This window comes from Peromyscus leucopus, chromosome 2, assembly GCF_004664715.2.
Source record: "Peromyscus leucopus breed LL Stock chromosome 2, UCI_PerLeu_2.1, whole genome shotgun sequence".
NCBI classification, from domain to species: Eukaryota; Metazoa; Chordata; class Mammalia; order Rodentia; family Cricetidae; genus Peromyscus; species Peromyscus leucopus.
The window spans coordinates 149,866,730-149,889,945 of NC_051064.1; the positions used below are offsets into that span (position 1 = coordinate 149,866,730).

Here is a 23,216-nt window from a genome sequence, read left to right on the forward strand (position 1 = left end):
AGCTAGCAAGTGACACCAGCTGGAACTCTACTACCTACCACCACTAGCCACTACCTGCCACCACACTGGCCACCACCTGCCATCACACTGGACACTACCCACCACCACTCTGCAAACCACCTGCCACCACACTGGACACTGCCTGCCACTACTTGACTGAAATTTTTGTCTTTTCTGTTTCCTGTACGCCCATTTACAGAAGACAGGGTGGTAATAAAACTAACATTGTGGAACCCACACCCCTATTCAAGGAGATTTTCATAAGCCCCAAAAGGCTCATCATCACACATCCTCTGCTAAAGGCAGGGTTCTGACTTTTGTGGTTCCCTTGCTTTTCTGTAAGTTTGACCTGTAGTCATTGCTTAAGTAGCAGCTTTACTGAGATGTTATTCACATACCTTAAAGTCCACCCACTTAGGAGTATTCTTAGTATGTTCTTAAAGTTATGCAACCATCACTATAGCAGCTTTTAGCACAAATGATTTAGGAAATCTAGGACTCCCTTCCCTGGATTTACACTAGACTTAAAAGATAGCCATTCCAAAGCCTGAACAGCTAAAGGTGGTAACGTCCAGAAATGAAGGAGCTAGCCAGTGCTTTCCAAAGAGCTAGAAGCACACACAGAAGAGGTAGTAGGTCACCTGCCTATTCACTGGCTCTTCTTTCATAAATTTTTCCCTTCAGCAGCTGGTCTTGCAGACCAGCTGAAGCCAGTCCCCACCAGATGCTCAGCAGGAGGCCTAAGGAAATGGTTGTTACTTTCTACTTTTTCCACAGAGTGATGGGGGCTGCCCATGCTAGCAGCTGCTCATGCTGGCTCCCCTTCCAGGTGCTTCAGAAGAGGTGTTGTAGTGAATTTCCTGAGCCTCTCCTTCTTCCTCTTGTACTTGTTTCCAATTTCTCCCAAGATAGTTACCAGCTTATTCCTGTAATACACACTCCCTTACTCTGTAGCACTCACAGTGGGTCTACTCCCCATCCAGTGAATCCTAACTGTCACTACTCAGATAACTCTAGAACTGACTCAGACAGCCACATTCTGTGACTCTCTGTGTGCTGCATGCAGCTATGTTCTGCATCTATTTTATACCATACACTATTTTAATAATCTAATTATTGAAATATTATATGCAAACAGAAAATACTGTAAATCATAAATATATGTGTTTGTAAGCATGTATCATACCAATACCTATAAAACAGAATACTATCAGCATCCCAAAAGCTGGTCCACATCCTCCCCACTCTCCAAAAGTCACACCAAATCTATAAAATCATTTCACCAATTTTCAAACAAATTTTTAACTTATGTATGGAATCACAGAATATTTAATATCAAATGCCTGGTTCCTTTGCATCAACAACTATGTTTGTTAAAGTGACTCATTTCTTGAATGAAGCAAAAGTCCACTCATTTTCATGGCTGTACAGCTTTGCATTACATAAGCATACTACAACCAATTTTCTGTTGTGTTGTTAAGCATTTGGGCTGCTTCCAGACTCTGAGGACTAGGAATATAGCTCTTGAGAGTGTTTCCCATGTGTTTTTGGGTGCACACTCATACACACATTTTTTTTTTTAACATATATAAGGAGTTGAACTACTAAGATGCATGCTATATCTCTTCTACTCTGACAGATAATTCTAATTTTCCACAGTGGTTAAATTAATGCAGATGCTGGCTGTTCCTTGCCAACAACCTTTGCTGTCCTTTTCGGTTTGGCCATGTCCACACGCAACAGTGTCTTGCTGTGGTTCTGCTCTGTCTTTCCCTGATGGCTCATTCAGTGAACATCCTCTGGTTTTAGTGAGCTTCCTGCTCACTTTCCTGTGTTGTCTTTTCTTCTGACTTACAGAAATTCCTAAAATACTCTGATAAAGGCCTGTGCTGGCCACTCTCTATGACTTGACTTTTCATTCTCTCAGAGAACGCAATCCAATATACCCTAAGCTCTTTACTTTATACTCTCTGTGTCTTCATACTAACTGCACAAATCAGCACCAGAAAAATGAACTATGTTTAGCAATGTGCCTTGTCTGTGCCACACCTCTTAGCTCAAAACCATCCTTCAAGCAAGTGGAACTGTCTAGAAGCAGAGGCCCTGTCAAGCACCAGACAATAGGAAAAGCTCCACCAGATCCAGAAGATAGATGTGCTCATGCTCAGTGATAATATGAGACTATGCACATTAGTATGAGAAATGTGTTCCAAACACTGCTAGAAGGTGTGCTTACAACTCCACCTAAGCATGGGCATGTAGTGACCACAAGATTCACCACCCACCCCCCCACCCCCCCACCCCCGTCTACATAACATACACGTATCTACCCACATACATACATTTATTTTCTCACTCACATTTCAAAATTATGACATCAAATGAGATGGCTTAGTAGGTAAAGTGATTGTCACAGAAAGATGACAACTTGAATTTAATCCACAGAACTCACATAAAGGTAGGAGAGAATCAACTCCACAAAGTTGTCCTCTACCCTCCACATGCCTATGGTGGCACATGAACCCCTACCCCCAACACATAATAAAAATTTTTAAAGGTAGTTAGAAAAAATTAACTCCAAACGTTAAGGAAATCACCCTATTAGCAGAAGATGATACATGCCTCTTCAATCACTTGGGAGTCTAAGATGAACCAGACTGGCTATACAGCAATGTTCTGGCCAGCCTGAGAACATGAGTCCTTGTCACCAAAGAAAAGTCAGGCTGACTAAAGATTAAAAAGTTCCCAGTGAAATCTCTTGAAAAGGGGTAAACAGTCTGACCTAAACCATTAAGGCTGCTATCTATATACAGAAAACCACAAGCAGGTAATTTGGTGAAAAAGAAGACTGACATTAAACAATGAGGCAAGATAAAGCATGAAGATAGGAGAGGAGGAGAACAAGTTCTGTGGAAAGTTAAAAATGAAGTGACACACTGTGTTATCTGAGAGCTCACACTAACTCTGCCTCGGTGGCACTCAATGTCCGGGGGAAGGCTCAGTAAGAGACCTTGACAGTGGACACTAAGGACAGAGACTGCTACTCTCATGGTACTCGATATCAAGGGCAAGGTTCAGTAGAGATGCTGACAGTGGACATCAAGGATAGAGACAGCTCCTCTCATCCCAGGGAGTGTTATCTCACAAGAAGCTGTATGGCTGGGAAGAGCAGGGCGTCTAGTGAGGCAGGACTGCCTTCACAAGCACTTTTCTGTATCCTTTCCTGACTAAGCTAACAATGGAAGGTGCCTAACAACCGAGGTCACTCAGAAACTGGTCATCCTGTAACATGCAGTGTCCTTCCAAGCCGGATGGCATTTCCCAGGAGTGATCACTACCACAATGTTTTAGGACAGAAAACAACTACTAATTGACTGAAGTTAGCTATGAAGAAAAAACAAAGAAATCATGTTCACATGTTACCCTTTTCCATGTTAGTTTGAACTACTCAGGATGGGAAAGGGTATAAGGAAAACAGAAATGGATAAGCTTTATCCTAGCAGGTATCAACCCAGAGTGTTGTACATGGCTTGGCAGGTGTTTTTAAGGATTTGTTTGTGTTTGTGCCTATGTATGTACCTGAAAGCATTTATTTATGTGCACCACATACAAACAGGTGCCTGTAGAAGCCAGAAGAGAACTTCAATATCCCTGGAACTGCAACTACAGGTGGTTACAAACCACCTGCTGTGGGTGCTGGGAACCAAATGTGGGTCCTCTGCAAGAGCAGTAAGTGCTCTTAACCATGGAGTCATCTCTCAAGCCCCTGCCTGGCAATTTCATCTGAATTTAGATGTTCCTTCTGTCCAAATGTCCCCTCCATTTCCTTCTGTGTACTTTAGCCACTATTTGTTTACTTATGATGAAGACAACCTCTGAAAGCAGACAAGAGTAGATTAAACCAGTGGCTCTCAACCCTAGCAGTACTTTAGAATTTCCGAGAGCGCTTTTAAAAACAAAAACCCACACCGGGCGGTGGTGGTGCACACCTTTAATCCCAGCACTTGGGAGGCAGAGCCATGAGGATCCCTGTGAGTTTGAGACCAGCTTAGTACATAGAGCGAGAAACAGGACAGGCACCAAACTCTGTCTTGAAAAACCAAACAAAAACAAAAACCACCCCCACCCTTAGGCCTCCAACTTAATTGGTCTAGGGTGGGTCTGCTCAGGGGTTAAATTCATCTTATAGTTAGGATTAAGCACCAACACCACAGAGACAGCAGGATGGGGCTGGCTTCTCAAAACTGCTTACAAAAAGGCATTTTATCTTTCAATGTAGCATTACAGCACACATTGACATCCTCTTATTTCAATGGACCCTTTAAGAGGGCATTTCCCACACTTCAGAGCATCTGGTCCAGGATGAATGGGTCTTTACTATCTCGGTCTACCTATCTGGGTTCCTCCAACAGTTTGGCAATCTTGCTTCCTATCATTCAAACTTTCAAGGGCTCACCTTGGGAGTTGCCATCAGAAGTGGCAAGAAGCCCTAGAAGGCATTTGGTCTCACTCCCCCACTGTAACCACGTTTCTACTTTTGTCAGTTTTATAGCTCTTAGGACTCCCAACAGATGATGTACAGAAGCAGCTCACAGGCTATTAAGTCTTTGTTTTGTTTGTATTGTTTGTTGTTGCTGTTGCTCATTTTTACAGTTCTCTGAGATAGAGTCTCACTCTGTAGTTCAGGCTGTCCCTGAACTCACTCTGTGTGTGTGTGTGTGTGTGTGTGTGTGTGTGTGTGTGTGTGTGTGTGAGAGAGAGAGAGAGAGAGAGAGAGAGAGAGAGAGAGAGAGAGAGAAGAGAGAGAGAGAGAGAGAGAGTTAGTTAGTTCAGGCTGGCCTCAACTCATGGTAATCCTCTTGCTTTATCCTTGGGAAGTGCTGGGATTACAGGGATGAGTCACGACACCTGGCTCAAAATTTCTTTTTTGAAAATTGCCAGACCTTCTTCTAGTTCCAAAGCACTAAATGTTGGGGCTTGTGGTGCTTTGCGTAAGAATGGCCTCCCATAGGTTCATCTATTTGAATGTGCAGTCATCAGGGGATGGCACTACTCAGAAGGATTAGGAGGTGTGTCATTGTAGGAGTAGGTGTGACCTTGCTGAAGGAAGTGTGTCACTGGAGGTAGCCTTTGAAGTTTCAAAAGCCCACACCAGGCAGAATGTCTGTCTCTCAACCTGGGGATCAGGATGTAGCTCTACTACTAGTACAGCTAATACTCCAGTGTCATGCTCCCCACCATGATGATAATGGACTAAGCTTCTAAAACTGTCAACAAGTCCCAATTAATTGTTTTCTTTCATAAAAGATGCTGTGGTCATGGTGTCTCTTCACAGTAATACAACAGAGACCAAGACAGGACTTCTACAATAGCTCAGCCCGTATGAGTGCTATGCAGTTGAACCTGATGCCTCGAGTTCAAACCCTGGGACCTACATGGTGGAAGCAGAGAACCCACTCCCATGAGTTTCTTCATTAAAGAAAAACATTGTCTTCTCTAGCTTGTTTCTTCCAATGACTCAGGAACTCTTGATGTACCTTTTAAGATGACAAATTTAAAAGGGAGACTCTCAAGAGATGTCCACTCAATGCTCTTAGGTGTTCTTAAATGTAGTTCTGGGAGCCTCTTTCCTTCTCCTAGCCCATGCTTAAAAGCAGTGTTAGAAGTGTATTCTAAAGGGGAAAAAAAGGAAAGAAATGAAGATCTCTGGCTACTAAACTGAGAATTAAGTGAAGGGTCAAGGTCAGAAAGCTCTAGAGACCAAATGACAAAGTGGTGCTGATGACACAGGATTAAATGGTAAAGATAAAGAGGTATTAACCTGGATGACAAGAACGCCATCCTCATTCCACTAACTTCCAATGAGACATACTGTTTAGTTTAGCTATAAACACAGGCCAACAGCAATTGAAGCAATCACAGGGGTTTTATTATCCCAATCACCAATATCATGACATAAAAGATATCATTTATCATTCTTCCAAGCATAAGGTAGGTTGTACTCACCCACCACTAGATGCTGCTATTTAAGAACATCTAGAAAGCACGTGCACATATGGGTAGAAATGGTAGGCATGTGTGCTTTAGAGTAAAAGGTCCTGTTCCCATCAGTCTGGTGAGTTTACAGCTGTTCACCTGCATGCAGATAGTACCACAGATCTGTGTCAACAGGACAACTAAACACAAGTCTCAGAGGAGTAACTAAACCAAGAAATTAGGAACTGAAGAGATAGCTCAGTGCAAGGGTGAAGTGCTTGCCACACAGCATGAGGGCTTGAGTTCAGATTCATAATGGTGTGTGTCTATTATTCCTGCCCCACACTGGGGCATAAAGCTTGGCCAATCCCCAAACTCACAGGCCAGTCAGTCTAATCAGCTGGTGGGAGTTCCAGATTCAGTGACAGAACCGGCCTAAAAAGCTAAGGGGCAGAGCAATAGAGGAAGACACCAACACAGTCTCCACTGCACAATAATACACACATATACACACATACACACACACACACACAAATAAATAAAAATAAAGTGAGAAACTGGCAATAAAGAATTGATTTTAGGGAAGTTCTATTGTCCTAAGATGTTTTTTTTTTCCCCTGCACGGGCTGTTTGCAGACAGAAAGCATGGGTCTGCACAGTTGTCTTGTACTGGAGGCTGGCTCTAACCAAAGGGTCTCTCAACATTACCTGAATAACAAGATGAACACAGAGCTATCTCTAACCAGGAGCCTGCAAGGTAGCTGCTGGTCATGCCTAAGGGTAGATAGAGGGCTATGGTGCCAAGTACATGGCAGCCAACTTGCCTCTAAGGGAATAGGGTCACATGCTCAGTTTGGTGACAGACAAATCTGGAGCTACCTGAAGCTTTCATTTCCTAATGTGAAGCAGGGTCAACGCTCCAGGCAGAGCTTAATAAAGGGCTGGTCCTGCTTAAGGCAGGAGGGATGTATAAAGCAAACTACACAGACAATAGTGTAGGCTTAGCCTGGGAGAACTTTGAAGACTACAGACCACATGATAAGGCCCGCCAGAAAGCTCAGACATGGTGGTGCATGCCTTTAATCCCAGCACTCAGGAGGCAGAGGCAGGAGGATGTCCATGAGTTCGAGGCCAGCCTGGTCTACAGATCGAATTCTAGGACAGTCAAGGCTACACAGAGAAACCATCTCGGAAAACAAACAAACAAATAAAGATAAAGTCCACATGAGGCTGCCAGTCAACAATTTAGAGAGGTCACAGTCTGCCCCAGGAGCCTGCTTTTCTCTAGCAGCACTTAAAAGCTTGGGGGCAAACAAAAGGAGCCAGGTGACAACACTGGTCCTCTCAGCACTGCTCCCTGTTCAACTAGGTATGATAGGAAAGGCTTCAGGAAAGTCCTAAGAGAGTGATCGTGTACCATAGACTCTGGATTTGAAGCTGAGGAGACAGAGAAAAGTAGAAGAGGAGCCTTCCTGAGGCCCCCACAAGAATGTTTTGCTACCCCATGACCTGGAAACCAACATCGTCACACAGGTTCTGAAGTTCTCACTACATGTTCATGAACACCTGTGAAACTGTCCGGGTACACACAGCTGAAAAGTCACCCAGTGTCTGAAGATATCACCTAGAAGAAGCAATGTGTGCCAATGAAAGGGTGTGATGCAATCAGTAGGTATTCCTGTGCCAAAATTGAGGCTGGACACAGGATCAGTGCTCAGAGTGCTGAACGTTTACTGCACAGGCTTAGACAGAGAGCAAGACTGAACTTGAGAGTTTAGATGGAGTCTCTAGTCATCAAACACATCAGGTCAACACCCAAGACGTGTCTCCAGGCTTACAGCACTCAAGATTAGACCAACCCACACCTGAGTCTCCCCTGCCACAACTAAGATGATCCTCACTGAAAAGGAATAAATTGTTCCTGAAGCAGACACAAGGAGGCTGCACCAAAAGAGGAAACTGAATGAGCAAATCTTTACAGCCTGGAAAGAAAGTCAGCACAGGATAAATACAAGGAAAATTAAGAGAGCAAAGGTGCAGGAGAAAGAGAGGAGAGGAAGGTGGAGAGGGAGGTGATGGGAAGAGGGACAGAATAGAGAGAAGGAGAGAAGACAAGAGCAAGGAAGGGAGGAGAGGGGAGGGAAGGAGAAGATTGGAGGAAACAACTTCTCTGAGGCTCAACAACAGTCAGTCAACAACTATCCAGTGAAGGAGAGGATGATAAAGGGGGACAGATGTCAACAGCAGGAAACAATGGTCATCCCAGCAGGAAGCCACAGTAATGAGGTAAAGGAGTCAAAGAACTAGCAGGCTGGACTGCCAGGCACGGGAGGAGGGCATAAATCCTGTGCCTTGTCTCCTGGGAGAACCTCTCACCTACAGAAGGTTCCATCTAGAACACAAGCCCCACAAGGTTACACACCTTGCTTCACCACAGCACACCTCAGCAACTAGGATCCCATCAAACCTGCTTAATAACGTAATGTTCCTGAAACAATCAAAAGAAAAACTGAGGCAGGCAGCAGGGGAAACTGAGGGAAGAACAAAGGACTGGAGCCCTACACATGAAACACTCAACAGCACCGAGCTGTGGCCAGACCACAGCTGCTCCAGGCTTCCTGAGGAGACTCTACTCTGACCTCAGGGGCTAGGTCAATTACACATGGAATTACTAATGTGGGCGAGCAAAGGAGGCAAGACACCACTCACTCTAGCCTCATGTAGCCACCTCTACAGACCAGTCCATGGTTTCTCCCTCTCACCTATTCCAACATTCAGAGAGGCCTCCCTTCTAACCTCTCAGTCCCCACATGTGGCCTCACACATCACTTCCCGCTTCACTCCACTTCCACCTGCCTGTGTCAACACTCCACTGACACCATGTCACAAGGTCAATACAAGCCTCCAGGTAGTCAAATCCAAGCGTGACTTCCTCTCCGATTTTACTCAACTTCTTATAACCTTTAACTTTAGCTATGGCCTGTCCACAGAATAATGCCACCCAGACAGCTACATATGACCAACAGCCTGTACATATGCTAAATGGTAAAATTAATCAGGTAACAGGCAGAATTTAGGTTGCCTATAAACTTGTCTTAAAACAGAGAATTTGTCCAATTATCAAGTGGACTCAGGGTACTCAAGCTGGGAACGTGGCTTTCTGACACTACTTACCCAGCACATCCCCAGTACTGTAAGAAAGAAGAGGAGAAGGCACTGAAAATAACAGGAGGAGGAAGGAGCAGCAGTCTGACAGAGAAAGAAATGGGACTACAGATATCTACAACATATCTCTCTATATAGCTATGGCTATCCTAGAGCTCACTCTGTAGCCTAGGCTGGCCTCAAACTCACAGAGATCCACCTGCCTCTGCCTTCTGCATGCTGTGTGCTGGAATTGAAGGTGTGCACCACCATGCTTAGGCTTCCTTCTTGAAACACTCAGCTTCCATCTTGGCCTCTGCACTGGCTCCTCCTACATCCCTTCTCATGTACCTTTCACACCCAGAAGACCTCCCTCAGTCCACAGTTCTAAATACAGTGGTGGCTCTGCAATGATTATCTCTAGGCACACTTCTACCCAGACATCTAGACAGCTGACACTGGACATCACCACTGTGGTGTCTCTACCTGACTCCACATACCCTGTAAGCCTTCTTCTCACACTGCCACCAGCACCAAGCTAAGGCCACAACCAGGGACCATTCTTGGCCTCTCCATCTTCACCTCAGGATACACCTACTTTTCCAGTCTCCCATCTGTTACAAAGACCTCCAACATTCTGACTATGCCCCATAAGACAAGGAGCAAAGACAGTGAAAATAAACTTCATATACCTTATGTCACTCACTTCCTCAAAGCTCCTCTTCCAACGGTTGCCCATTATTTAAAAATGGTACCAGAAGGCCTACCCTGCCCATCTCACCTAGTTTATCTTCCAGAAGCATACTCTGCTCCAATCAACAGGGTCTTTCTCACTGTTCCTCAAACGAGCATATCCTAGCCTCAAGCCTCAGCTCAAGATAGTCCCTCTATGCCAAGAATATTCTTCCCCAAGACCCTCAGGCAGCTGGCCAGATCTCTCAGCTCACAGGGCCCTTCCTAAAGGCTTTTTCTATAACACACCCTCTAGACTCCCCAATGCTCACAACCTCGGTATCCTGTAGGCACCGTCTGAATCTCTTCCCTACTTAACTCACACAGTCTGTCAGGCAGACCCATGAGAACAGGGGCTTGTCCATCTGGTGCCTTCAACATCTCCAATCAGTGCCTGGTAAACAGCAGTACTTCAAAAAACATTACTGAATGCATAAATTATGGTGTGAACTAAAACATTAACATGCCATCAGTAAGCACTATATTGTGAATGGCTGTCAAGAAAGGCCTACCATAGAATACAGGAAGAGAAGAACCAGGTCACAAACTGTGTGTGTAAAAACTATATTCTGGGTTAATACTTAACATATGCCCACACGAGCACAGAAAAGGTCTGAGTGGCAACTGTGTTTCTGGCGGTACAACCGTCTTCAATGGGTGTATCAGTAAGTAGGGAAGAGAAATCCCCTTTCTGCGGCCTCCAGTTTTAACCTGGCAAGCAGTCTTTTTCAAAGAGGCTCTTGGATTCTTACTTCATCCTCCCTCCTGCCCGCCTTCTGTAACTAGGGGGCCTAATGACAGACCTAAGTGAGCCTGTGTCCCTCCTAAGAATCTGTTGGTACCTAGGGGTTGGGGGTACACTTTAGCTCCTCTCCTCTACTTCAAGTTTTCCAAGGGTAGCTCTTGTGGATCTGTTGGTTGCTACTGGTAGCTTTAGTAGTCCAGACAATCTAATTCAGGGTCAAGTTAGAGTAGTCCCTAAAACAGCAACTCAATATCATGCTGATCAGTTCCTCATTCAGTTATTCAGTGAGTGGTGACTAGGTAAGAACTCAAGATCCACCCATGAGCATAGCCAAGATTCCTTGTCCACCTAGAACTCCCAGTCCAGCAGAAGTAGAATCCAGAGTTTAAAGATAGAAGCTGGAGCTGGAGAGATGGTTCCCTGGTTAAGAGCACTTGTTGACCTTGTATAAGACCTAGGCTTGTTTCCCAGAGCTCACAACTATCTGTAACTCCAGTTCCAGGGGATCTGATGGCCTCTTCTAGCCTCCATGGGCACTAGGTACACACACAATGCATACCAGGCAAAATACTCATGACGTAATAAAAATGAATCTTTTTTTAAAGATGTAAATGGTAGAGTATATTAGATAATGGCAGATGCTAATTCAGAACACTTAAGTCTCACTATCCTCATTTATGAAATAAAAACACACAGCAGGTTCTCTGAATTGCTTGAAGAATGGACTATTAAAAACTTACTGGAAATTATCTTAATACAAAAAATTTGGTTAATAATAATTAAAGCATTTAACAGAAATGATTCTTAAATAACCAGAGTTAAAAAGCCTAAATTTTGTTCAACAGTTTAAAAATGAAACTGTAACATTCACATTAACAAGAATCTTATGATACCAGGAAAGAGGGAATCTGTCACCACACAGCTAAGGGATGTCAGAAAACATGGGAAATGACTACTTGCCCTCAATCTTCCAGATCTTGCTTCATTTCAGAAATGGGAAGCTGGTGGCATTTTCCTATTCTTTCAACTTTTTCTCAACTTTGATAAAGATAGGTGTCGTAAGGGCTTTTTCTTCTAGAAGTCCCTTGTAGCTTTCTGAATTAGAACCCAACCTGGCAACAGAACAAGCCTCCCTCCGGGGCAGCTTCAGGCAACAGCCTGCCCTCTCTACACAAAGTACCTGACAGGAGGGAGGCCCTCTCCACCCCGGCCTGGCCTTCTGACTACTGTGGGCTCCTTCAGAGGGACACAAGATGATGTCCTCTCCCTTCGCAGCGGTCTGTGTGCTCCAGTGCTCCCTGCTCTATCTAGTCCCGGATCTGAAGCCCCTCTGCCCAACCAATTCTCTTCCTTCTGGCACTACAGGTGGCTATCTTCACCTTTGCCTACACATTTGGTTTCTATTTTGTTTCTTCTTACACATGGAAACTTTTTCACACAAACTCCTTTAGAATCATCATAAAATGAATATATAGCTAAATGAAGTTGGACACAAATTTTACCTAGGTTCTGGCCACAGATGCCTCACCTGAAGGACTGACAGATCTTGGTCAACTTGAAAGCTGACAGTTTTCCCAAATTTCCCCTTTTTTCCTCAAAATATAAACTGCAAGCACCTTAAATTTGGCCTTTATTTCAATTCTACATCTATGATGGGATCCAACAGAAACCTATCTAAGTACAGACCTATGTATGATCATGCCCTTCTATCTAGAGAAAATCTCCCCCACGCTCATCTTACTCTAACCCACCATAGTCCATGGAGCAGTTTGCTGTTTGTTTTCTTTTTCTGGAGATGACATCTCAAGCATCCCTGGCTTCAAACTCTCCTTAGCCAAAGATGACCTCGAACTTCTCAATCTCCTGCTTCTATCTCCAAATACTGGCATTAAAGGCATGAGCCATCACACCCAGAGTATGTGGTACTGGGATCAAACTCAGGGCCTTGTTCATGCCAGGCAAACATTGTTAGCAACTCTCAAATCAAAAGGGATTTTCCGTGTCTGTGCTGCTGATACTCATCGGTTCGGACTCCCTAGGAGCATCAGCTCTGGGAAACTTGAGTTATACTTTAGGAGTGTTTTTAAAAACCTCAGTGGGGTTTTATAAGTAGGAAGCATATAGGTTGGTGGCAGGCAGATGGGTCAGAAAGGAGGTTATGACATTTGGTTTTGGGGTTCTGCCAACTTCAGCCTCATGGGCCAAAGATAAGAGTAAAAAAGAAGACTATTTTCCATGCTACTCCCCAAAACATGTCAAAACATCAGAATATGCATCCACATGCCCTGATTCCACCACTCTTAAAGGGCCTTCTTATATAGAAGATTAAGTTTTAAAAACTGCATTCAATATCATCTATGTGCTTACTAAAATAAGAAAAAGACTCTAGAAAGCTTCATCATATTCCCTGTAGCCAAAGTTCCCCAAAATAAACCTGAGTGGGGTGGACTACAGTCAAGTCACACATACTTCTAGACTGAGGTCTCCACCTGAGTACACGCTAGATACAATCCAGTGCCACACAGGCACAGGAACAGACACTCCAAACAGCCAGTAGATGCCAGTGAGCCAGACCAGTCCATGCAGCTAAAGAATGTCAGCTTCTCCAGGCAGCCTTCCCTCTCCACCTCAGTGCACTGGTTCGGCTTCTCATCTGTGGAAACCATTATCATCCAAAGTCACTTGGCTACTGAAAAGGGTGGGATGTTTTATCCCACTTTTCACAAGATGATTTTTAACTGAACCTGAATGAATACTCTTCAGCCTTCTCCAAACTGAATTTGTATGCTAATGTTTCTCAATCTCTGGCAACAGTCCAGTAAGTAAGTTATGACCTAGATCAGAGAAGAATCTTCTCCAGTTTCATCTCCAATGCTAAACAGGTACAAAAACTTAGAGGTAAAACCAAGAACTCCAGAGGGAGGGAGGGAGGGAGGGAGGGAGGGAGGAGGGAGGGAAGGAAGGAGGGAAGGAGGGAAGGAGGGAAGGAGGAAGGAGGGAAGGAGGGAAGGAGGGAAGGAGGGAAGGAGGGAAGGAGGGAGGGAGTGAGTTTGAAAAGACAAGACCAAGAACTCATGAGCCTGCCCTCTTCTAAGTGTACTGATCCCACCAAGGCCAAAGGCTTGTGGGGTGATGAAAACATTCTGGAATTTGGAAGGAGCATTTACTGCACAATTTTGTCATTATATTAAAAAAAAAAAAATCACTAAACTGTGTAGTGGGTAGCCATTCCAGCTTGGATCTGGAAGTTCCAACCCCCATTGAGACTGGCAACTGTCACACCTATGAGGCGGGGCCAGGGGAGGCGCCTGAAGACCCGAGAGCTGGATGGGCCAGCGCTCTCTCTGTGCCTGGACACTGAACGTTGGAGGTGAACTGCGCAGAGCTCCAGAGAACACCGCTGGACTGCGATACACCTTTCCCAGACCCTGCGACCTACCTTTCACTTAATTTGTGAGTTACGCCATTAAATAAATATCCTTTTAACTACGTGGAGTGGCCAAAATAATTTCTCCAATAAAACTGCACAGTTCGGGGCTGGAGAGATGGCTCAGAGGTTAAGAAGCACTGGCTGTTCTTCCAGAGGTCATGAGTTCAATTCCCAGCAACCACATGGTGGCTCACAACCATCCATAATGAGATCTGGTGCCCTCTTCTGGCCTGCAGGTGTATATGCTGACAGAACACTGTATACATAATAAATAAATAAATCTTTAAAAAAAAAAACTGCACAGTTCACAAACAAAATTAAGGGGTGATTAACAGTAAAAACAAAATCACAATTACAATACAACAGCAGAGCTGTACTCTAGCTTCCCCTACTGCCCCACACTCCAAACTCTGAAAACAATAACCAATAATACCAATCTTCAAAGGTCACTGGACACCATCACCTCCAACCAGAGGAGGCTGAGAAGACCACCATTTCACACAACACACCTGGCTCAGGAACAGAACCAAGACTAGAATGTCCTCCTGCACCAGCTCTGCATCTGCACTGGGTCTCTCAGTTCAGACTCTGAAACAATTACCAGGGTCTATGAGTTTAAAATGATTCACATCTTAATTTATCATCTGAAACAGTAACACCAATTACAAACATATTCTAACACAAAAAGTCATTGTTCAAGTTTGTAGTTTGTGATTATATTTGCTTTGGCACCCAAGAGTGTCATTTAAATTCTTGTTGGGCTAATGAGAAAAATCACAGAAGTGAATTTAAGACTAAATGATGTATTTGTACCAGGGCCTAACGGACTTATAGAAATACTGTGCAAAAACCAGTTTATCAATGAGGAAACAAGGTAGACCTGCAGGGCACAGGGCAGCACCACATGCCAAGTCACAAAGAAGGGAGAGCAGCCCAAGTGAGTAAGATACTCAGCCCCAAGAGATGGTTTTGTTTTGACAGAGCATTACCCATCCCACCCACCAGCACTATTCACATAACCTATGTTGGTTGTGAAGTTTCTGTGGATATCATGTATCTGAAACTATATTATCAGTAAAATAAAAATGCAACTGCAAAGCTGAGCTCCGAAAATTACAGAATTTAGTTTTCTACGGTTTTATCTATTTCGTTCACTCAAGACGAGCCCTACTGAGCAGTGGATATGGGCTAGATGTCCCTCTAGGTGCCACTCCCTGAAGTAAGTAGCTAAGTAGTAGCTGTAGTAAGTAGCTAAGACCTAAACTGAGGGAACTACCTCCTTTAAAGAAGGTCCCACCCCTCAGCATCTGTTCAGACTCTGAAAGCATTACCCTCTGCAGGAGAAGCTGCCTCTCTTGCTAGTCCTCAAAGACAACCCAGCCTGAAATGAGCAGTATTCCTTGTGCGCCCTTCCCCAGTGGTGGCAGTGTGATGGGCCTTGTCTCCTTCTGCCACTGCAGATGGGAACCTACAGACTTAACACAGGCTGCTCTCATCAGAGTACTGAGAACTGTATTTAACGCAACTGTTGTCATAGAATGATCAGGTTTCACTTGGTATGTGATACTATGTGCTGTGTTCAAAGATCAGATGGTGTCCCTCTTACAACTTGGCTCTGTTTCTGCTGCTCACATCTACATTTCATGTTTTCGTTTAACCAAAGCAACCCACCCTGACTCAGAAACCAACCACCACTACCTCATGTCACAAAGCTACCCAAAACAAAATCTCCTTCAAGGCTAACTTCCCAGGTCCTCAAAGCCAACATTATCTCCATGGCCTTCCCGACTACAGCACTGTGTGTTCCAGCTGAGCTCACACTCAGGAAGCTTCTGGAGTCTTAAATGTCTCCCAAAACTGTAGTTTCAAACTTCAGAGCTAACATTACATAATAGACCAGCAAAGCCAATCACTGAAAACTGCAGCCCTAAAACTGTAGCTTTTTAAAAATATGTAAAGAAAAAATTAAAAATACAAAAGTACTGAAAAATATATGCCTACACACAAAAATGATTATGGGAATTGTAAAAGTATAAGGGAGTTTGTATTTAAAGGTGTAAATGAAATATAATAATTCCCATGGTCTTGCGGTCCATTTTTTTTTTTTTTTAAACTAAATACAGAAAGCCAGGAAAGGTGGTCACGATTTCCCAGTCTCCTCTTAGGAAGACATCAGCCATGCACTCGGGCTCTCCCTGGCTGCCGGCAGCTCGGAGTGCATCATCTGTAGCTGCACTGCCTGCTTCTGTCACAGAACCTGTTTTTAGCACTAAAAATGCACCTTAGGAGCTGGACAGCTGGCTCAGTAGTTTAGAACATTTACTGCTCTTGCAGAGAACTGGATTGGATTCCCAGCACCACATGGTGGCTCACAAACATACTTAAATCCAGTTCCAGGGGTTCTTCTGGCCTTCTCTGGGACCAGGGACACACACGGTACACATACATATATACATACATGCAAGCAAAACACTCATATGTATAAAATAAAATCTTTTCTTTTAATGCATCTTTCACAGAAAACCTTGAAGCTGACACCAACATGTGATGCCATTTAAAGAACTGAATCAGAACAAGGAACCATTTGCTTACTCTAGAAAAACTTTGTACTAGAAGAAGAAACAGAATTAATAATTCAAAAACAGTAGCACAGGCAAGTGACTTGAACATTTTATTACAGAAAGTTGTTGGTGCTGCAGGAGTCTGAGACCCAGCTCCGAGAGACTCAGGGATGCAGCAGTTATGTTCAAGTTAATAGCTAATTGATGACAAAACAGAAGAAATTCCACACTGGACAATGAACCCAGTGCAGTAACAACTCCAATTATGAAGCAGTCATTCGCCATCAGCAACTTGCAATAGTATAATTATTCCTGGCTCTGGACTTCAAAAACATTAACTCAGAATGCAGAAATCTTATGATAGTTCATCTAATAGAATGCCAACTCCCACAGACTGGTTTCCAGTAAAGTACACACTTCAGCTGGGCAAGGTGGGGCATACCTGTTATCTCAAACACATCCCGCTCCTGAGGCAGGAGGACCATGAGTTAAAAGCCATCCTGGGCTACTAAGTAGTCCCTATCTACATAGAGCAATAAATAAACGTGCTGTGCTCCTTGAGGCCTCTTTCCTGGAAATAAGAACCGGCCTGGCCACCAAGTTACACACAGACGTAATTTCTACTTTCCATGTACCGTCTTCATTTCTGGAGACTGCCATTACTCATCATTAATAGGCAAAATGTCCAGGTGGTGGCACATCCTGTGATTCAGGAGGCTGAGGCAGGAGAACTGACAAACATGGAGCCAGTCTGTACTACACAGCCAAGTGCCAAGTGAGAAGAGCCTTCACTGCAAAACTGTCTCAAAACAAACAAACATACTGTTTTAAAGGAGCCAGTGAGATGACTCAGCAGGTAAAGGCACTTTGCCACAAAGCCTAGCAACCTGAGTTTGATCTCCAGAACCAACACAGTGAAAGCAGAGAACTACTTCCTCAAGCTGTCCTCCATCTTCCACACATGTGCACACATGCACACACTCTCTCAAATAAATAAACAAATACATGCAATTAAAGGTATGGAGAGATGGCTCTGCTCACAAAATGCTTGCCACATTCAGCATGAGGACCTTAGGTCAGTCCTTCAGCACATACACATACCTGTAATCCTAACACTGGGAAGGAACAGACAGAAGGGGCCTGGAGCTTGATGCCAGCTAGTCTTCCAAGTTGGTGAGCTCCAGGTTTAAGGAGAGATTCTATCTCAAAAAGTAATGTGGAGAGAAACTGAGGGAGACACCGTACATGTGCCTCCACATAGACACACATGATGCACACACATACATGCATACACAAACATGTAATATGTACATACATCACACATACTAAAGCAAAACTATTTCCCTAAGAAATGAATGATACTAAAATAAAATCACCATGCAAGACATGATATTCTTAAAAGGAAATGAATCAAAAAAGTCAAACAGTTCTACACAACAAAAAGATTACAAGTCATTGAATAACTGCTAGATTTTGAAAAGAGTCCAATTGAAAAATGTCATGACCTATAATCCTGCACTTGGGACATTGAGGCAGGATAGAATTCAAGATGCAGAGTTTAAGACCGGTCTGAGATACATGAGCTTCTATCTCAAAAACAAGAAAGGTGTGGGAATGGGGGCCTCAGGGGAGAGAACACTGAGAAGGGAAGTTAGAAGAAGGGGAATAACAATAATAATAATATTATTATTATTAATATAGTAACAGTTCTTCAGGACAGAGCAGGAAAGAATATGTTCCAGTACCTGCAGGGGTTGCACTCCCCAGCCACTTATTCTAAGAACACTATTTAGCATCTCTATATGCCACACTTTGTGTCTACACTATGAAGGTAATCAAACAGCCTACCCTCATAGGGTTTATTCAAGAGCTAAGTAAGAGTACTAATGAAGAGGAACCCACAGTGCCTACCCTACAATCAACTGTCAATAGACACTGGCCTCCATGATTGCTACTGTAGCATCAGCATCGCTCCCGTGTGGCCTCGGGCCTCAGGAGCACTGTATCTACCCAAGAAAGCACAGTCTAAAGCTGATTTGCTCCTAGACACAACACTCCATTTCTTCTCAGCTGCAAATAACATTTAAGAAGGTAAGAAAACTATATAGCCCAATGGGTTAGGAAAAGCTAAAATAAACTGGGATGGTGGCCCACACATTTAACACCAGCAGCACTCTGGAGGCAGGGGCAGCCAGATCTCTGTGTTCAAGGCCAACTCTGTCTACGGAGTTCCAGGACAGCCAGGACTATACAGAAAGATTCTTGTCTGGGGGGAGGGGGGGTAGACAACAACAAAAAGATAAAGTTAAAATAAAAGTGGCTAAACTAAGACAGAAATCACCTAATAAAAGCCTTCCAGGGGCTGGAGAGATGGCTCAGAGGTTAAGAGCACTGACTGCTCTTCCAGAGGTCCTGAGTTCAATTCCCAGCAACCACATGGTGGCTCACAATCACCTGTAATGAGATCTGGTGCCCTCTTCTGGCCTGCAATGACACATGCAGGCAGAATACTGTATACATAATAAATAAATAAATCTTAAAAAAAAAAAAAAAAAAAAAAAGCCTGCCTCTTCTAACTTCCAGTTTCTTCAATACTAACTCTCTACTCACTCACTTTTCAACTCAAAACTACATTAGAGAAGGGGTTTGCTGCCTACACTAATGTTGTTTAGTTTGAGATCTCAGAGTGAAAAGATAAATAACTGTTGTAGAATATTATTTTTAAATGTGTTATATTTGTTTATGCTGTGGAACATCTGTTTAATAATGCAAAGCTGTGTTGCATTCTTTTATGTTGTGTTTGTTTAACTCTGTGAAGCTGTGTTACTGTGCCTGTCTAAAACACCTGATGATCGAATAAAGAGCTAAGCAGCCAAAAGCAAGGCAGGAGAAAGGACAGGCAGGGCTGTCGGGCAGGGAAAATAAAGAGGAAGAAGATCAAGGAGCAAGAGAACAAGGAGAGAAAAAAGAAGGGGCTAGCCACGGAGTAAGAAGAAAAGGAAAAAGGCCAGAGGCAAAAGGTAAACAGGATAATTTAAGGAAAGCTGGCTAGCAACAAGCCAAGCTAAGGCCAGGCATTTATAAGTAATAAGGCTGTGTGTGTGATTTATTTGGGAGCTGAGTGGTGGGCCCCTAAAGAGCCCAAAGAGTAAAAACAACCAACTACAAGTACTAGGATGCATTTCCATGACACCACACCTGGCTTGGCATGTGCAAGTTCCAGCGTCAATACCCCAACACTGTAAAAACAGAACAAAGTTCCTAGGCAACTTAAGAAAGCAAGTTCCAGGAACTGGGCAAATGGACCAGTCAGTAAAGTGCTTGCCACACATGCACATGAACTCGAGTTTGAACCCTAGATACCACCTGAAAAGGTTGCTCTGTGGCCAGTAAAATGGCTCAGCAGTTAAAGGAGCCTGCCACCAAACCTGTCAACCTGAATTCAATCCCCAGAACCTACATAGTAGAAGAGAACTGATTCCCAAAAGTTGTCCTCTGATTCCCATTTGGGCACTGTGGCACGTGCACATAAGCAATAAGTAAATGAAGTAATAAAATAAAAGCTATGCTTGGTCAGTGGGAGCTTGCAATCACAGGGGTGGGTGGGGGTGGGTTCGCACACTCACTAACAGCCAACCTACCCTACCTGACAAACTTCAGGCCAGTAAGGAAGGAATCCTGTCTCAAAAACCAGGATGGGTGATGAGTAAAGAACTAATACTCCTGAGGCTGACCTCTGGCCTACACACACACACACACACACACACACACACACACACACACACACAAGGGGGGGAGATTTTTTACATATACATGCCCACATTACACACATGCACACACAAGATGAAGCTAGGAAACAATCTGCAGACCAAGAGCACTGCAATGACTCAATCATTCAGCCCTTTCACCCTACACGGCCGGCCTCACCTCAAAAAGGAAACACTGTTCACCTCACAGTATTAGAAAACTTAGAAATCATTTGGGCTCAGTCCCTAGCAAAAAGTAGGTACTCAGTGAACGGCAACACCTGAGTAGAGACAGTTCTAACTCTCCCTGTGGCAACACTACAGTGTGAAACTAGTTTTCTCAACACAAATGTTTACAGGCAAGTCTGAGTAAAGGAATGCCTCCAAAGTACAAATGAGTCCCACTGAAGCCAGGAATCACCTGTGCGGGGTGTGGAGAAGAACGTGGTAGCTGGAGGACAGCTGCCACTTCTCGGCAGCTCTGGTGCCAGCCCTGCTTTGCACAGGCTGCACAGAGTGAGATGGGAACACAACTTCAACACACACTCAGCTGCTCTCAGGCCACACACCTCTTCCAGAGTGGAGTTCCTTGTCCCAGGAAGTGGGATTTTAAGAAATGTAGTCTTTGTATAAAAAGCTTTGCAACAAGCCACCTCCTTCACGTGGTTCTCAACCAGAACACAGCCATCTAGTTAGTCTACTCGAGGAAAATGGGCTCATAACTACGACACTGACAGCACTTCACTCCATGAGCCAGCACAGGGATTTCATGGGCAGGGCAGACTGTACAGGATTTTCCTCTCCTGGGAAACAAAGGGTACATCCATCCAATACCATGAAGACAACAGGAGGAAGAATTCAGGAAATGCCCAGCCAGCTAAACCATGGAAGTACCTACATGACCACACCCACTTCTTCTTCCCTGAGGTCCAAACCAGTCGTTAATAAAACAGGGACAGGTGTGGTCACCACAGGCATCTAGAATTCAAGTACCCATCTAAGCCTTCCACTTTACACTAAGCAATCCTCTGGTTCTTCCAGAGCCAAGAAACAACAGTGATCCCCACACAGAACTGCAGGCCAATCTTTCCACCTGGTTTTCCTCAGAGCTTCTGTCAGTGCTGAGCTGACAAATCACTGCAAGAAAGGATGGCTGTCCATCAGTTGTGCTGTCCCCACCTCGATACCTTCAGCAACACACACACTCCCCTTTGTGCTTGCTGCGGCAGCAACACCTGCACAACACAATCTACCTTTTCTCCTCTAGACCTGCAGTTTCCTATTTCAGTTGTCTGAAAGGGGGTCAACAACAGCAATCCACAGCATGGGAGAAAACAGAGAGTGACTCCTCACATCCTCTATAAACACTGCTGCACATGGTGGCTCATGCCTGTAATACCTACATTTGGAAGGCTAAAGCAGGAGGACCACAAGCCCAAGGCCAGCCTGGGCTACATATCAATACTTAGTCATGCACACACATACAGAAAGTCCTTGATGGTGTTTTATAACAAAGCTAGTATGGTAGAAAGTGGAGCATGTAAATAATTTAGACTTAGAAGCAAATAAATACATGGAAGTTTCACATCAAAGTCCCTGATCCAGCCAGTGACTCTCAGACTTGTGAGCATGCTATCAGATAGTCTCTAACTTCACTAAACCACACTGACAGTATCTATTCCTTATGAAATATAACTGGGAGCATGTTTATGTGTTTTGTGACTATTATAAACTAGAGCTCAAGCATAAACATTGTGGTGTCAAATCTATGTCTCCAGGAGCATCAAGAGACACTGAGTTTCTGTGTAATTCCTAAGCTAGTAGAGAATTCCTACAAAGCTTCAAAAGTCTACTCTACTGTTGACAAGAGACAGTCCATGATGAAGACAAATGTTCAACATAGCTACTGTTTTTCAGGTAAAATATATGAAAATATATGAATCCTTAATAAGTAAAACATGCTGGTTAGAATCTGAGGCATCTAAGCTAATGCTGGCCACAGTAATGCTGCTCTCCCTGTAGAGCAAGGACTACCCATGCAAATGAGGAAAACACATACCTCAAAAGATCTATTTAGTTGAGATAAAGCCACAAAGCTTAAGGTTCCAGCAAGTATTTAAAACTGCAGCTTGTGAAGTTAAGAAATTCACCCACAGCTTCCCGCCACTCAAAACAGTCAAGATGAAGCCTCAATAGACATCACTGTTCCTTCTCATGCCCTGCCAATCAGGAGGATAGAGCTGCGCTTTAAGCTAACTTAGAAGTAAATAGTGAACCAATAACACAAATGGATTTATGTTAATCTGGAAGTAACCAGTAACCCCAGTCACACAAGTCAAAGGAATACACAGACTGATAAGACATATACCCAGCTCTCACCATCATAGTAACTCAATGTCACCTTACACTGAAATGGATAATACCCACCACTAATGGCTATTACCCTTAAATACCCAGATTTCAAACTAAAACTTTAGACAGCAAAACAACACACTAAGATTCCCAAATTAAAATTTAGCCAAAAAAAAAAAAAAAATCTATGTACTCTATCAATCTACTCTTTCTTTACCTAGATGTCAACTATGTGACCTACAATCTAGCCTGCAGTCCTAACAGAAATTCCTACTACTAAGGCAAAGCAGTCAATACTTGAAACAAGCTCTCTCTCTTCATCAAAGAACTGATAAGCCTGTCCCCAACTCTACAGACTTCGAATTTCCAAAACACTGTTTTCTGTGGAGCATTGGGACTGTAGTCACTCACCTGTGACAACACAGAACTCACGCTGACCTGAGATGCAGGTAGATCAACCACCAAATGCAAGATGCCAGGGGCAAGAAAACACAGCACACACTCATGCTGCTTTAGTGAAGTCACATGCA

At 43.8% G+C, this 23,216-nt stretch overlaps 1 protein-coding gene across 15 annotated transcripts in view; it reads right to left on the reverse strand.

The window, feature by feature from the left end:
* The window catches only part of Camta1 (calmodulin binding transcription activator 1), an 852,116-nt gene that overhangs the window by 795,120 nt on the left and 33,780 nt on the right, over positions 1-23,216 (reverse strand). The gene's annotated exons all lie outside the window — the stretch shown is intronic.